Raw genomic sequence first — 13,520 nt, 5'->3', positions numbered from 1 at the left:
GAACCGAAGTACCCGAGGTAACCCACCCTGACACGGTGAGAATCTGCAATCTCCACACAGAGTTACCCGAGATTGGAATCAAATAGGGGTCCCTGTTGTTGTTAGGCTGCACTGCTCGACAATGAAGTATGGTGCTGTCTCTACTGGTTTTATGATGTTTGTGTGCACAACGGTTTTTGTTTTATTTGAAGTAACCATTATGAATCTGAGTCATGCAAGCCATGAAGGTGTGAGGAGAAAGTGGGGACTGCAGATGTTGAAGATCAGAGTCGAAGAATGTGCTGCTAGAAAATTACAGCTGGTCAGGCAGCATAGTAGTGGCATGAGAATCGACATTTCAGGCATTAGCTCTTCATCAGAAATGAGGCTTGTCGACCGGGGGGTGGGGGAGTAAGAGATAAATGGGAGGGGTATATGGCACGGGGAAGGAAGCCTGGAAAGTGAGAGGTAGATGAAGGAGGGTTTGAAAGTGAAAGGTGATGAAGGGAGACAGAACGCCTCATCTACTGCATCCATTAAACCCAATGTGGTCTTCTCTACACTGGGGCCACAGGATCATTTCAGAGACCATGTCTGGTCTTGCCACACTGGCCAAGCTCACCACCTTGTGGCTAAACACTTTAAGTCCCCCTCCCGCTCCACCAAGGACATGCAGGTCATGGGCCTCCTCCATCACCAAACCCTAACAACCTCAGTAATGGAGGAGGAAAGCCTTATCGTCCCCCGTGGGTCCCTTCAACCACAAGTGATCAATGTGGATTTCACCAGTTTCCTCATTTCTCCAAATCCCACCTTATCCCAGTCCAACCTTACAACTCGGCACCGTCATCTAGAATGTTCCTATGTGTCATTCTTCCTTCCCACCTATCCACACCGCCTTCCTCTCTGACCTATCACATTCACATCCCCCCATCCAACTATTAGATCAAAGGAAGCAGCTTAGAAAAAATGCTAAGTGTTGTAGTAAGCCAGTGGATTCAGAGAAATGTAGGACCTAGCAAATTCGAACCAAGAAACTGAGGGAAAAAAATCAAAAAGCGAAGAAGCATGCAAACAAATAAACAACGTAAAGACTGCTATAAAGCTTCAAACAATGTATGAAACAAAACTAAAAACAAGATCAAACGTGGAACAGTGAGTGTGCGGACAGGGTAATTTATTGTAACGAACAGAGACATTACAGGGAAAAGAATCAGATTCTTTGTGTCTGACTTCATGGAAGAATATCCAGAAATTTTCCCAGAAATACCAAATGACCATGGGACTTGTATAACTAAAGTCTAGGATCATTCATATCAGTGATGAGGTAGCATTTGAAAGGACATCTGGATTGAGTGTTGATAAATCTGACAGACCAGATTTGCTTCATACAAAAATTTCAGTGGAAGCAGAAATAGTCATATTGATTGCATTACGCATTTTCATGTTATTTTCCGACACATTCCCGAAAGCAGGTAGCCAATCGGGATAAGGGACGGTTATAAATATTATCCGCCAGTTTAAGAACGGATGAAGATGGACAGTGGTAAACTACAGACCAGGTAACTTTTCATCCGCAGTCGGGTGTCTGTTGGACTCAATTACAAAGTGCATGCTACTAGATATATAGAAGGCAATAGCATAACTGGGGAGTGCGATAATGCATTGATTAAAGGAAAATCAGAAGTGGCAAACAATCATTTGAAATAGTTTTAAGATGATTCTTGTAGTCTTCAGCCATGAGGATCAATGGATAACATACAGTTCGATATTCAGGAGCATTTTTTAAGAACTCACATACTAATATCATCAGAAAAGTTAAAGCGGAAGATATTGGGCAGAACATATGTAAATGGGAAAAAAACAATTATGTTTGCATTCATGTGATTGTAACTGGAATATAGAAGATGTCATGTACCCGTTGCATATCGTGTTGCTGAGACAATGCTGAGAGTATTGTATACTGCTGTGGAGTCCCCATCTAAAAACGAATACACTGAGTACGGAGGAACTGCAAAAGGCATTCTCCAGATTTTTCCCAAAGATGGCAAGATTGTTTGGGATACTCGGCCAGTGATCTCGAATTTCAAATCATGAGAGCTAATTTGTTTTGAATCTTAGAAACATAGAGGGGACTGAATAACAGAGAACACTGAGAAATGCAAGCAGATGCCGTTAGGGAGAATACCATGATAGTCTACATGGACAACACGTAGAACAGAATAATCAGTGAACAGTTCGTGTCCATCAGAAATCAAGGGGGCAATCTGTGTTTGAAGCTGGAGAACACTGAGAGATTGTGACATGAGATCTTCACATGTGTTTTACTTGGGAGAAGGAGGAGGCAGCTACAGTATTCGAGTTCTTTGAGGACGTGACTAGAAAGGTTGATGAGGGTAGAGCTGTGGATGTGGTGCATATGGACTTCAGCAAGGCACTTGATAAGGTTCCCCATGGCAGGCTCATTGCGAAGGTCAGGAGGAATGGGATACAGGGTAACTTAGCTGTCTGGATACAGAATTGGCTGGCTAACAGATGCTAGCGAGTGGTAGTAGAAAGAAAATATTCTGCCTGGACGTCAGTGGTGAGTGGTGTTCCACAGGGCTCTGTCCTTGCGCCTCTAATGTTTGTATTTTGTATTAATGACTTGGATGAGGTGATTGAAGGATGGGTCAGCAAGTTTCCAGATGACACAAAGGTTGGATGTGTCTTTGACAGTATAGAGGGCTGTTGTAGGCTTCAGCGGGACATTGACAGGATGCAGAGATGGCCTGAGAGGTGGCAGATTAAGTTCAACCTGGATAAATGCGAGGTGATGCATTTTGGAAGGTCGAATTTGAAAGCTGAGTACAGGATTAAGGATAGGATTCTTGGCAGTGTGGAGGAGCAGAGGGATCTTTGTGTGCAGGTACACAGATCCCGTAAAATGGCCACCTAAGTGGACAGGGTTGTTAAGAAAGCAAATGGTGTTTTGGTTTTCATTAACGGGGGATTGAGTTTAAGAGTCGTGAGATCTTGTTGCAGCTCCATAAAACTTTGGTTAGACCGCACTTGGAATACTGCGTCCAGCTCTGGTCGCCCTATTATAGGAAAGATGTGGATGCTTTGTAGAGGGATCAGAGGAGGTTTACCAGGATGCTGCTTGGACTGGAGGGCTTATCTTTTGAAGAGAGGTTAACTGAGCTTGGACTTCTCCATTGGAGAAAAGGAGGAGGAGAGGGGACCTAATTGAGGTATACAAGATAATGACAGGCATAGATAGAGTCGAAAGCCAGAGACTACTTCCCAGGGCAGAAATGTCCAAAACGAGGGGTCATAGATTTAAGCTGGTTGGAGGAAAGTATAGAGGGGATGCCAGACGCGGGTTCTTTACGCAGAGAGTTGTGAGATCATGGAATGCGTTGCCAGCAGCAGTTGTGGAAGCAACGTCATTGGGGACTTTTAAGAGACTGCTGGACATGCATATGGTCACAGAAATTTGAGGGTACATACATGAGCATGAATGGTCGGCACAACATCGCGGGCTGAAGGGCCTGTTCTGTGCTGGACTGTTCTCTGTTCTAAGTTCTAAGATGGATGGGGAAGTATCTTGAACAGATTGATGTAAATTGCGAGCAGTAATTTGAGGCTTTAGCTGGTAGAAAATTGGACTGGTGGCCAGGTCTGAACGAGTTGTATCGCAGGCTGCTGTTGGAGTCAAGGGGGGAAAGTCTCTGAATGAAAAAGTGAATTTGAATCGGAACATAGGGTTGGTCCCAGAGGACTGGAGAACAGCTAATGTGATTCCAATTCACAGGAAAGATGGTAGAGATAGACCAGGGAACTATAGACAAGCAAGTATTAGATCACTGTTAGGGAAACTACAGGAGAAAATAGAGAAGGAGAAATTTGAACTCCAATCAGAGTGGCAAGGCTTGGTCAGGGATAATCATCATGACTTCAGCAGAGGGAAGTCACATCTAATGAATTGGAATTAGTTTGAGGAGGTCTATTAATTAGTTTTGCAGCAAGGACATTGACAAAGCTCCACATGGGAAAATGGAGAATAAAGTAAAATTCAAAATTTGTGAGAAGATTTGTAGCTCGGGTGCTCGTTGTTGTGGTTCTGTTCGCCGAGCTGGGAATTTGTGTTGCAGATGTTTCGTCCCCTGTCTCGGTGAAATCCTCCGTGCTTGGGAGCCTCCTGTGCTTGGGAGCCTACATCACTGAATCGCTTCACAGGAGGGTCCCAAGCAGTGAGGGTGTCACCTAGACAGAGGACGAAATGTCTGCAACACAAATTCCCAGCTCGGCGAACAGAACCTCAATAATAAAGTAAAATGTCATGGAATCAAGGATAGCTTTGAAAATTTACAACGAAAATTGTCTTAATGGCAGGAGATGGGGATTGTGAAGAAGGCTGTTTGTGTGACTGGAGATCAGTGTCCCCGGTATACCACAGGGATCAGTGCTGCGTCCCTGTTACTTGTGGTATTCATAAATGGTGCAGGTATGAATGGGGAAGGTGGGTGGGGGGGGGGGGTTGGGTAGATGGGGTGGAGGTTGTGATAAGTAAGTTTGTGTTTGCCCGTTTAGTTGTCAGTAGGAGGAAGGTCTTATGTTACAGAAAGATACAGATGGATTGGATCAATTGCAGATGGAATATAAATCTGATCAATATGAGGCGATGCAGTTTGGAAGAAGAAAGCATACAGGGGAGGACTCAATGAATAGCAGCACACTAGGAAGCTCGGAGGATGCTTCTCCACACATCCCTGAATGTGACTGGACAGGTTAATAGGTTAGTTAAGAAGTGAACCTTGGGTGTAGCATTTATTAATTGGGGCGTACATTATAAGTGCTATACAGGTCTTCGGCAGGCCACGATGGAATACTGTGTGTAGTTCTGGGAACCACATTACAGCAAGGACGTGATGGTGCTGGATGTTGAGCAGAGGAAATTCAGCAAGAGGCTCCCTGGCATGGAGGATATCAGCTGTGGAGAGAGGCTGGATAAGCTCGGGTTGTTTAGTTTGGAGCGGAGAAGACTGAGGGGGATGTGATTAACAAGGATAAGATTATGAGGGGCATGGACAGGGTGGATAGACAGCAGCTGTTCCTTTTAGTCAGAGGGTCAAGAACAGGGGAGCACTTTTTTAAAGTGAAGGGTTTGAAGCTTAGTGAAAAATTATAGATTGTTATTTTTCACCCAGAGGATGTTGGGGTCAGGAATTTACTTCTTGAAAGGAGAGTTATCACAGGTATCCTCACAACCATTAAAAAGTGCTTGAACGAGCGCTTGGAAGTGTCATATCATTCCCGGCTATGGGCCTGGTATAGAAAAGTGGGACAATTTTTTTTTGACAGCTGTATTTCTGACAGTACAGAATATATACTCCTGTGAGAGTGTGGCGAACAAAGGTCAATCATTGAGCAGCTACGGCGGGAATTGATGTGTTTCTGAAGATTATATTCATAAGGGTTATAAGACTGAATTGTAATAGATTGTCAATTTATGTCAATGTGAGAAATAACATAAAACAAGTGCAGCTTCCTTACAATCTGAAACCAGAGAATGGATAATGGGGAACAGGGAAATGGCAGAACTATGAAACAGCTACTTCAGTTCTGTCTTCGCAGAACTTTCTAACAATACGAGGAAAACCAAGTCTGGTGTGGGAAAATGATATAATGCATTGAACATAAAACATAGTAAGTAAATGTGTAGGAGAAATTATTAAAGCTGAAGTAATAATCATAGAAAACACTAACATAGATTTATGAAATGGGAATTATTTTGGAGAAACAGACTGGGAGACAAATGAAATAGAAGCAATGGGTGTAAAACATTGGGATTTTCAGAATTGTGTTTGTGAAAGCTCCAAGCCCAGTTTGTAAAATCAAATCTTAGTGAATTGGGGCGAATATATGGACATGATTCTAGAATGGGACAGCTGGCAGGAAGCAGTGAACAGAAATAAACAGATTCGTCAAGCAAAAGCCTGACATTATCTGTAAGGTATGATTCTGTGAGCATGACTATATCCCAGACTCCCCATCACCTTCCCCAGATATCTCCTGTCTCACCAGCAGGACAGACACAGCAGATGAGGCGGCACAGTCGGATACAGTTGGAAGGGAATTGCTCTCGTAATCCTCAACCGTGATTCTGCATCCCACGAAGTCTCATGGCGTTAGCTTACACATGCTAAAGGAAACCTCCTGCTGATTACCATGTACCAGCCTCTCTCAACTGACGAATCAGTACTCCTCCATGCTGACCAACACTTGGAGGAAGCACTGAGGGTGGCAAGGGAGCAAAATGTACTCTGGGTGGGGGATTTCAATGTCCACCAAGAGTGACTCGACAGCAGCATTATTAATCGAGCCGTTCGGGTCCGAAAGGATATAACTGCGAGACTGGGTCTGTGGCAGCTGGTGAAGGAACCAACAAGAGGAAAATACATACTTGACCACATCCTTACTAATCTGCCAGTTGCAGAAGAATCTGTCCATGACAGTATCGGTTTGAGTGACCACCGCAGAGTGATTGCATAGACCAAGTCCCACCTTCACATTGAGAATAACCTCCATAATTTTGAGTGGTACGATCACCGTGCTAAATAAGACAGACTTAAACAGACCCAACAGCTAAAGTCTGGGTTTCCATAGGTGCTATGTGTCAGCAATAGCAGCAGAACTGTACTCCCCCACAACCTTTTGGCCTAGCATATAACCTCACAACAATTACCATCAAGCCGAGAAATAACCTTGGATCAATAGAGAGTGCTGGAGGGCAGGCACAACACCAGACATACCTGAAAAGGAGGTGTCAACAAGAAGCCACCAACCAGGACTACTCATGTGCCAATTGGCATAAGCAGTAGGTGATAGACAGAGCTAAGTGATCCCACAAGCAACGGTTCAGATCTAAGCTCTGCAGTCCTTCCACTTCTAGTTGAGAATAGTTATGGACAATTAAACACGTCATTGAAGGAGGAGATTCTACCAGTATCCCCTTTCTTAATGGTGGAAGAGCCCAACACTTCAGTGCAAAAGATAAATTTGATGCATTCGCAACAGTCCATCTCAGCCTACTTCAGTGGTCCTCAGCAATTCGGTTATCAGTCATCATCCAATTTGTTTCACTCTACACGATATCCAGAAACGGTTGGAGACACTGAATACCCCAAACGGGACACATACTGACAACATTCTGGCATGAATAGTCCTGAAATCTTTTGCTTTTGAACTTGTCACTGCCCTAACTAAGCTGTTCCAATATCATTTCAACAATGACATTTTCCCCAATTAAGTGGAAAATTACACAAGTATCGCCGATACAGAAAAAGCAGAACAAATCCAATCCGGCTAATTACCACCCCATCAGTCTACTCTCGATCATCAGTAAAGTGATGGAAGGTGTCAATGCTTTCAAGCAGCACCTGCTCAGAAGTAACCTGGTCAATGACACCCAGTTTGGGCTCCACCAGGGTCACTCAGCTCCTGATCTTGTTACCTTGGTTCAAACATGGAAAAAAGAGCTGAATTCCAAAGGTGGAATGAGAGTGACAGCCCTTTAAAACAAGACTGCCTTCGACCAAGTGTGGCATCAAGGTCTGTTAGCAAAACTCGAATCAATGGGCACTAGGGAAAACTCGCCGCTGGTTAGAGTTATACCTGATACCGAGGAAGATGGTTATGGTTGATAAAGGTCAGTGAACTCATCTCCAGCACAACTCTGTCAGAGTCCTTCGTGCAGTGGCCAAGGCTCAAACATCTTCAGGGCTGCTTCATCAATGACCTTCCCTCTACTAAAAGGTCAGAAGTGGGGATGTTCGCCAATGATTGCACCGTTTTCAGCAACATTTGTGGCTCCTCAGATACTGAATTAGCCCATGTCCAAATGTGACAAGATCTGGTCAGTATCCAGGCTGACAAGTGGCAAGTAATCTTCAGGCCACACAAATGCCAGACCGTGACCATCACCACTAAAATACAATCTAACCAGTGCCCCTTGTCATTCAATGGTGCGACTATCACTGAATCCACAGTGGACTGCAACGGTTCAACAAGGCAGCTCACCACCAATTTCTTAAGAGCAACCAGGGACAGGTAATAAATGCTGGCCCAGCCACTCAAACCCAGATTCACGAAATAAATAAATTGAAAAACAACATTTTTTTCATAGTGGAATGTTGCTGAGGTATCACAAGGATCGGTGCTAAGGTCCCAACTGTTCACAATACCCATTAAACATTTGGTTGCGGCAATCAAATACAATATATCCCAACCTGCTGACAGCACTAAAGAATGTTGTATTGTGAGTGGGTGAGGAGGTTGCACAAAAGCTTCTCGCTGACGAACACAAGTGGAATGAATCGGCAGATACCTGACAGATGGAGAGCAAGGTGGGTAGAGGTGACGGTGTGCCCTATGGCGGTAACAATAGACTGGAAGCCTAACGTTTAAAAAGGGATTGCTTGAAACATGTTGACCTACAAAGGGACGCATGCTTCCTTTTGTTGTTTCCTACTGCGCAGCCGTCCGAGGTCCCTGCAGTGCAGTGAGTTCTGAACCCAGAAGTAAATGCTGGGAATGACATTGACACGCTGACCAGTGTATATTGACCCACCAAGTGGGAAGCTGCAACATTGCAAAAGATCTGGAACTCCCTGTAGACCAGTCACTGAACACAATATTGCAGGAACAGAAAGCAATTAGGAAGGTAAATTGTACGCTGACCTTCATTTCAGGGTGATTTGAATCCAGGAGTAAGGATCTCCGTACCTCATAAAGGGAAAACCTGACATTGAAGGAGAGCAGTGAAGGATGACCAGATTGATCTCTGGAATTAAAAGCAAATTATTGAAGATGTTGGAATCTGAAACCAGAAAAGAGAAAATGCTGGAAAATCTCAGCAAGTTTGGCGGCATCTGTAAGGAGAGAAAAGAGCTGAAGTTTCGAGTCTAACTGACCCTTTGTCAAAGGGTCAGTTAGACTCGAAATGTCAGCTCTTTTCTCTCCTTACAAATGCTGCCAGACTTACTGAGATTTTCCAGCATTTTCTCTTTTTTGATCTCTGGGATTACAGGCTTATTGTGGGAGCAGAGTTTGCGGGGACTGGTCCTGTATTCCATGGAGTTTAGGATAATGAGTGGAAATCTCAGTGAGATATATAAAACTCTGACAGGGTGTGACAGATTGGAAGCAAGGATGAGAATTCCCCAGGCTATGGTGTCTAATACAAGGGGCCACAGTCGTAGGTCCAGATAGGCCATTCTGCATGAGGTGAGAATAAATGTCTGCACTCAGAGACTGGTGAACCTTGTGAATACGCCCGAACCTGGAAGTCAAGACACTGAATAAAAATAAGGATTTAGAGACTGTAAAGGGATGAGGGGAGAGCAGGAGTATGGTGTGGAAATAAAGGGCCAACCATCATTATATTGAATTGTGTAGCAAACTCGACAGACCAAAGGGACTACTGCACTTCCAATTTTATAGCTTCCCAAGGTTAACCACATTAATGGATACATTCATTGTGTGGGATAAGTGCATTGTGGAGATGTTTGAACATGAACGACAGTGAGGAAGGCTCAATGTGTTGAATGACCTCCTCCTTTCCCAATGTTTCTGTGCAGTCTGTGGGAAAGCTCTGGAAATGTTGCCAAAAGCTCTCAGATGTGAGGAAGGAGGTCTCTGCAGGGTCAAAAGGCCTGTGTTTCCTGTTCCCTTTTCGGATACCGGCTGGGGCTGGGAATTCTGTCCAGGTTTATCCTTTAAGAACTCAAAGCAGTTTGAGACAATAGAATGTCTTGATTGGCCGATTCAGAGACCATTGAACAGTTTATCACATGTCTGTGTGTCTGGAGTCACGTTTAGGCCAGACCAGGAAAGCATGGGAGACTCAATTGCTTAAAGAACATTGGGGAAGGAAATTGGTGTTTACATTCGACATTGGCTTCAAGGTCACTGTTACTGATGCCAGATTTTGCATCTTAATATTTTTTCAATTACGTTTTATTTCCACCAGCTGCCAGAGCATTATCCTGGTATGGATTAGTAATCCAGTGACATTTCCACAGCAGCACCATCTCCAAATGTGGACCTATCAGAAACCACACTGAGCAGGTTATTTCTGTGCTGCTTGACAGCTCTGTCAAAAAGAACTCCCACCAATGTGACTATCGTGACTGGACTGAGGGAGTGGTAATTGGTCAGATTGCAATTATACTCCTCTAAGGGGACCGGAGATAGCTGAGTAAACTTTCCACATTGCCAGGTAGGTGTCAGAGTTGGAGCTGGAATGAAACATCTTCCCCACGGACACCGCTTGTTGTGCAGCACAAGTCTTCAGTCCTATTGCAGGAATGGTGTCAGGGCCCATTGCCTTTGTCGTATCTAATGTGTACTTCATGTCACGTGCAGTGAATCGAATTGGTTGAAGACTGGCATCTGTGATTCTGTGGGCATCATGACGAGAGTGAGGTGGATCATTCACTCAACACTTCTGGCTGAGAACGGTGCAGATACGACATCCTTGTGTTTTACACTGGTGTACAGGGCAGTTCTGTTATGCAGTATGGGGATACTTATGGAATCCTCTCCTCCAGCCATTTGTTTAATCGTCCATCACCATTTCTGACTGAATGTGGCAGTACTGCAGAGCTTCGATTTGATCTGTTGGTTAAGTGTTGTAGCTTTAATGTGTAAACATCTGGTTTAGGTTCACATGGTTCTCACCCTGACATGTTCACCCACAGTCATTACTAAAACATATGTCGTGTTGATGGTAATGACAGACTGAGGAGATTATCCCTGGGCAAAAAATGTTACAGGTTGTGGTTGAATTCTGTTTTGCGTCTCCTGTTGCTGTAATCTACAGCGCTACATAAATACCCAGTTTTCAGCTGCAATATCTGCAGTGCAATTCTGCTGTCTGTTCCCCAATTCTCACTGAAACCCATTCACCCATCAGTCCTCTACTCAGTGACCTACTCTGTTTTCTGATGTGGAAATACTTCCATTTTCATACTCTCATTCTGCTGAGAGTCTCTCCCCGGGTCATGCTTTCAATCTGACACATTCCGCAAAAGCATTTAACTGATTTTAATGCAATTACTTAATTCATCTGCAGTTTTCCTTCAGTAATGTCATCTTCTGTGTTTGAGGTGAATGTGTTTCCCTCTGTTTCTCTCCCTGACCATGATTCAGAGCTCTGTAGTGTCAGTGATGCCAGCCTTATGTAGTTTCAGAGCCAATGAATTCCCTGGATTCCCAATCATCTTCACCACATTGTATGTTTCCTCTTTTGGTTTGATGCCTTATCACTCATGTCTGCCTTGTCCTCCCATGAGTATGTTTCATCTCCTTTGGGATGAATTTCTGATATCCTCGAATTATCCCCAGAAACTCCTGCCATTGCTGCTCCATGGTCTTTCCTGCTCGGCTCCCCATCCAATTAACTCTGGCCAGCTCCTCCAACATGTCTTTGTAGTTACATTACTCAATTATAATCACATCACATCAAGAAGAGAGCAATAGATATAAACCAAAAGGAGGAGTTTTGAGAGAAGAAATGTGAAGAATAACTGGTAAATTTCTTAACTAAATACAAAGAGAGTACGAGAGATAGGATATAGATGAGGAAATGTGAAAAATGAGAAAACTTGATTCTTGAAAGCTTTAGATGTACATCCCTCAATGTTTTGGCATTGCCTGTATGCTGTGGTCCTTTGTGTAGTGCATGTATAACAGAGCAATGTGTTCAAATTCTGTGTCTGATGGCAGATTGTTTTATCTCCAATGATATGATAGACACTAACTTTGGAAAGAAACCAGAAGACCAATATATTGAATTCCCAGTAGAAATTGGATTAACTGAAATAAGTTGGGATACCAGAAGCAAGAATTTATGACACACATCCTGATAAGAATGAAAGATTAGAGTCGAGAATTCCAAAGTAGAAGGAAACATTGAGAGAAGGGGAACGTATCACTTTATATGAACTTCAAATAATGTTTTATAAATTTTTTAATCATGTGCTGGTATGTGCATCATTTTTCGCTAACTGTCTCCGTTGTTCATTTCGACTGTTGTGCACATATGAGAAATGTTTCTTATCTACACATACACTTTGATTAAACAGTGTGTATAACATTATATTTCCGCCATTGAAATGGTCCTGTTGTCGTGCTAACAGGATACATGAACACCAACTGGCCACCAAAAGACACGACATTGCTACTATGTTCCATTTGCCATTTCTCGATCCACTTCCCCACCTGATTAAGGACCTGCTGCAATTTCTGATAAACCTCTTCACTGATCACACTCCTACCTTTTTTAGTGTCATCCGCAAACTTACTAATCCTGCCTTGTACATTCTCAACCAAATCATAGATAACAAAGAGCAAGAGATGCAACCTCCAATCTGACCTTCATCCTTCCACTAAACACTCTGCTTCCTACCATGAAGCCAATGTGCATTTAATTGGCCAGTTCCCCCAGCATTCCACGTGATGGAACCTTCCAAAGCAGACTGCCAAGTGGAACCTGATCAAAGGCCTTACTGAAATCCATAGAGACTATGTTTACAGTTCAGTCCTCGTCAACCTTCTTGGTCACTTCACAAAAGAATTCTAACAAATTTGGGAAGCATGTTCTCCCAATCACAAGTCGATGTTGACTGCTCCGAATCACACCCTGTGTAAGTAATGGGTGTAGTCAATGCTATGTTGTCCTTCATTGTAAGATGATTCGTGTACATTAGTCAAGCCATCTTCCTGCTGTTGTAGAGCCTTGCTGAGAGAGAATTTGGGGCACTCTCTACAGATTTGATCTTCTTTGTAAGGAATGATCTCCTTACTACAGATACAGATGGTGGTATCGTGAGGGGAGAGTGAAGAACCTGAGAGTTTTATCTGCAGAGCTGTGAAGTATGACGAAATGGTGATGCTGAAACATGCGGAGTAGCAGCGATCACTTATTTCCAAAAGAGACATTGATAGGGTGAGAAATTCCATACTTTACCCAGGATTGATTGGTTTGACTTATTGTCACGTGTACCTCAGTACAGGGAAACACTTTATTTATGAGCAGTGGTGGCAGGTCATAGTAAGCATGGCCAGACAGATCAGAGGGTGGAAATAGGCTTGGACAGAATAAGGCAGACAGGTTACACTGAACAGGACGTTCACGAGACAAGATCAACATGAGCAAGATCAGCATTATTTGAACGTAGAGAGTCCATTCATCAGTCCAACGTGACTTTCCGAATAGTTTATATGCCTAACTTAACTCTCCCCACATTAATGTGAAGTCAGCTTGTGAACCCATATTGAACGTCATGTTATTCATAATCCCCAACAGAAGCCACAATACCTTCCATCTGAAGCAGTAGCCATTCCCACCAGCTTCCGCCTGACATAGAGAACACCAGGCTGGCTTCTCGGAGATGGAATGTGCCTTATTGAGACTTCACAGAAGACATATGGCTTCCCTCCTCACCGCGAGCAAACCACACTTAAGTCCTACGTGTGTATCATGAGCAACAGAG

Source organism: Chiloscyllium punctatum, chromosome 19, assembly GCF_047496795.1.
Source record: "Chiloscyllium punctatum isolate Juve2018m chromosome 19, sChiPun1.3, whole genome shotgun sequence".
Lineage (NCBI taxonomy): Eukaryota > Metazoa > Chordata > Chondrichthyes > Orectolobiformes > Hemiscylliidae > Chiloscyllium > Chiloscyllium punctatum.
This window is presented reverse-complemented; position numbering follows the sequence as displayed.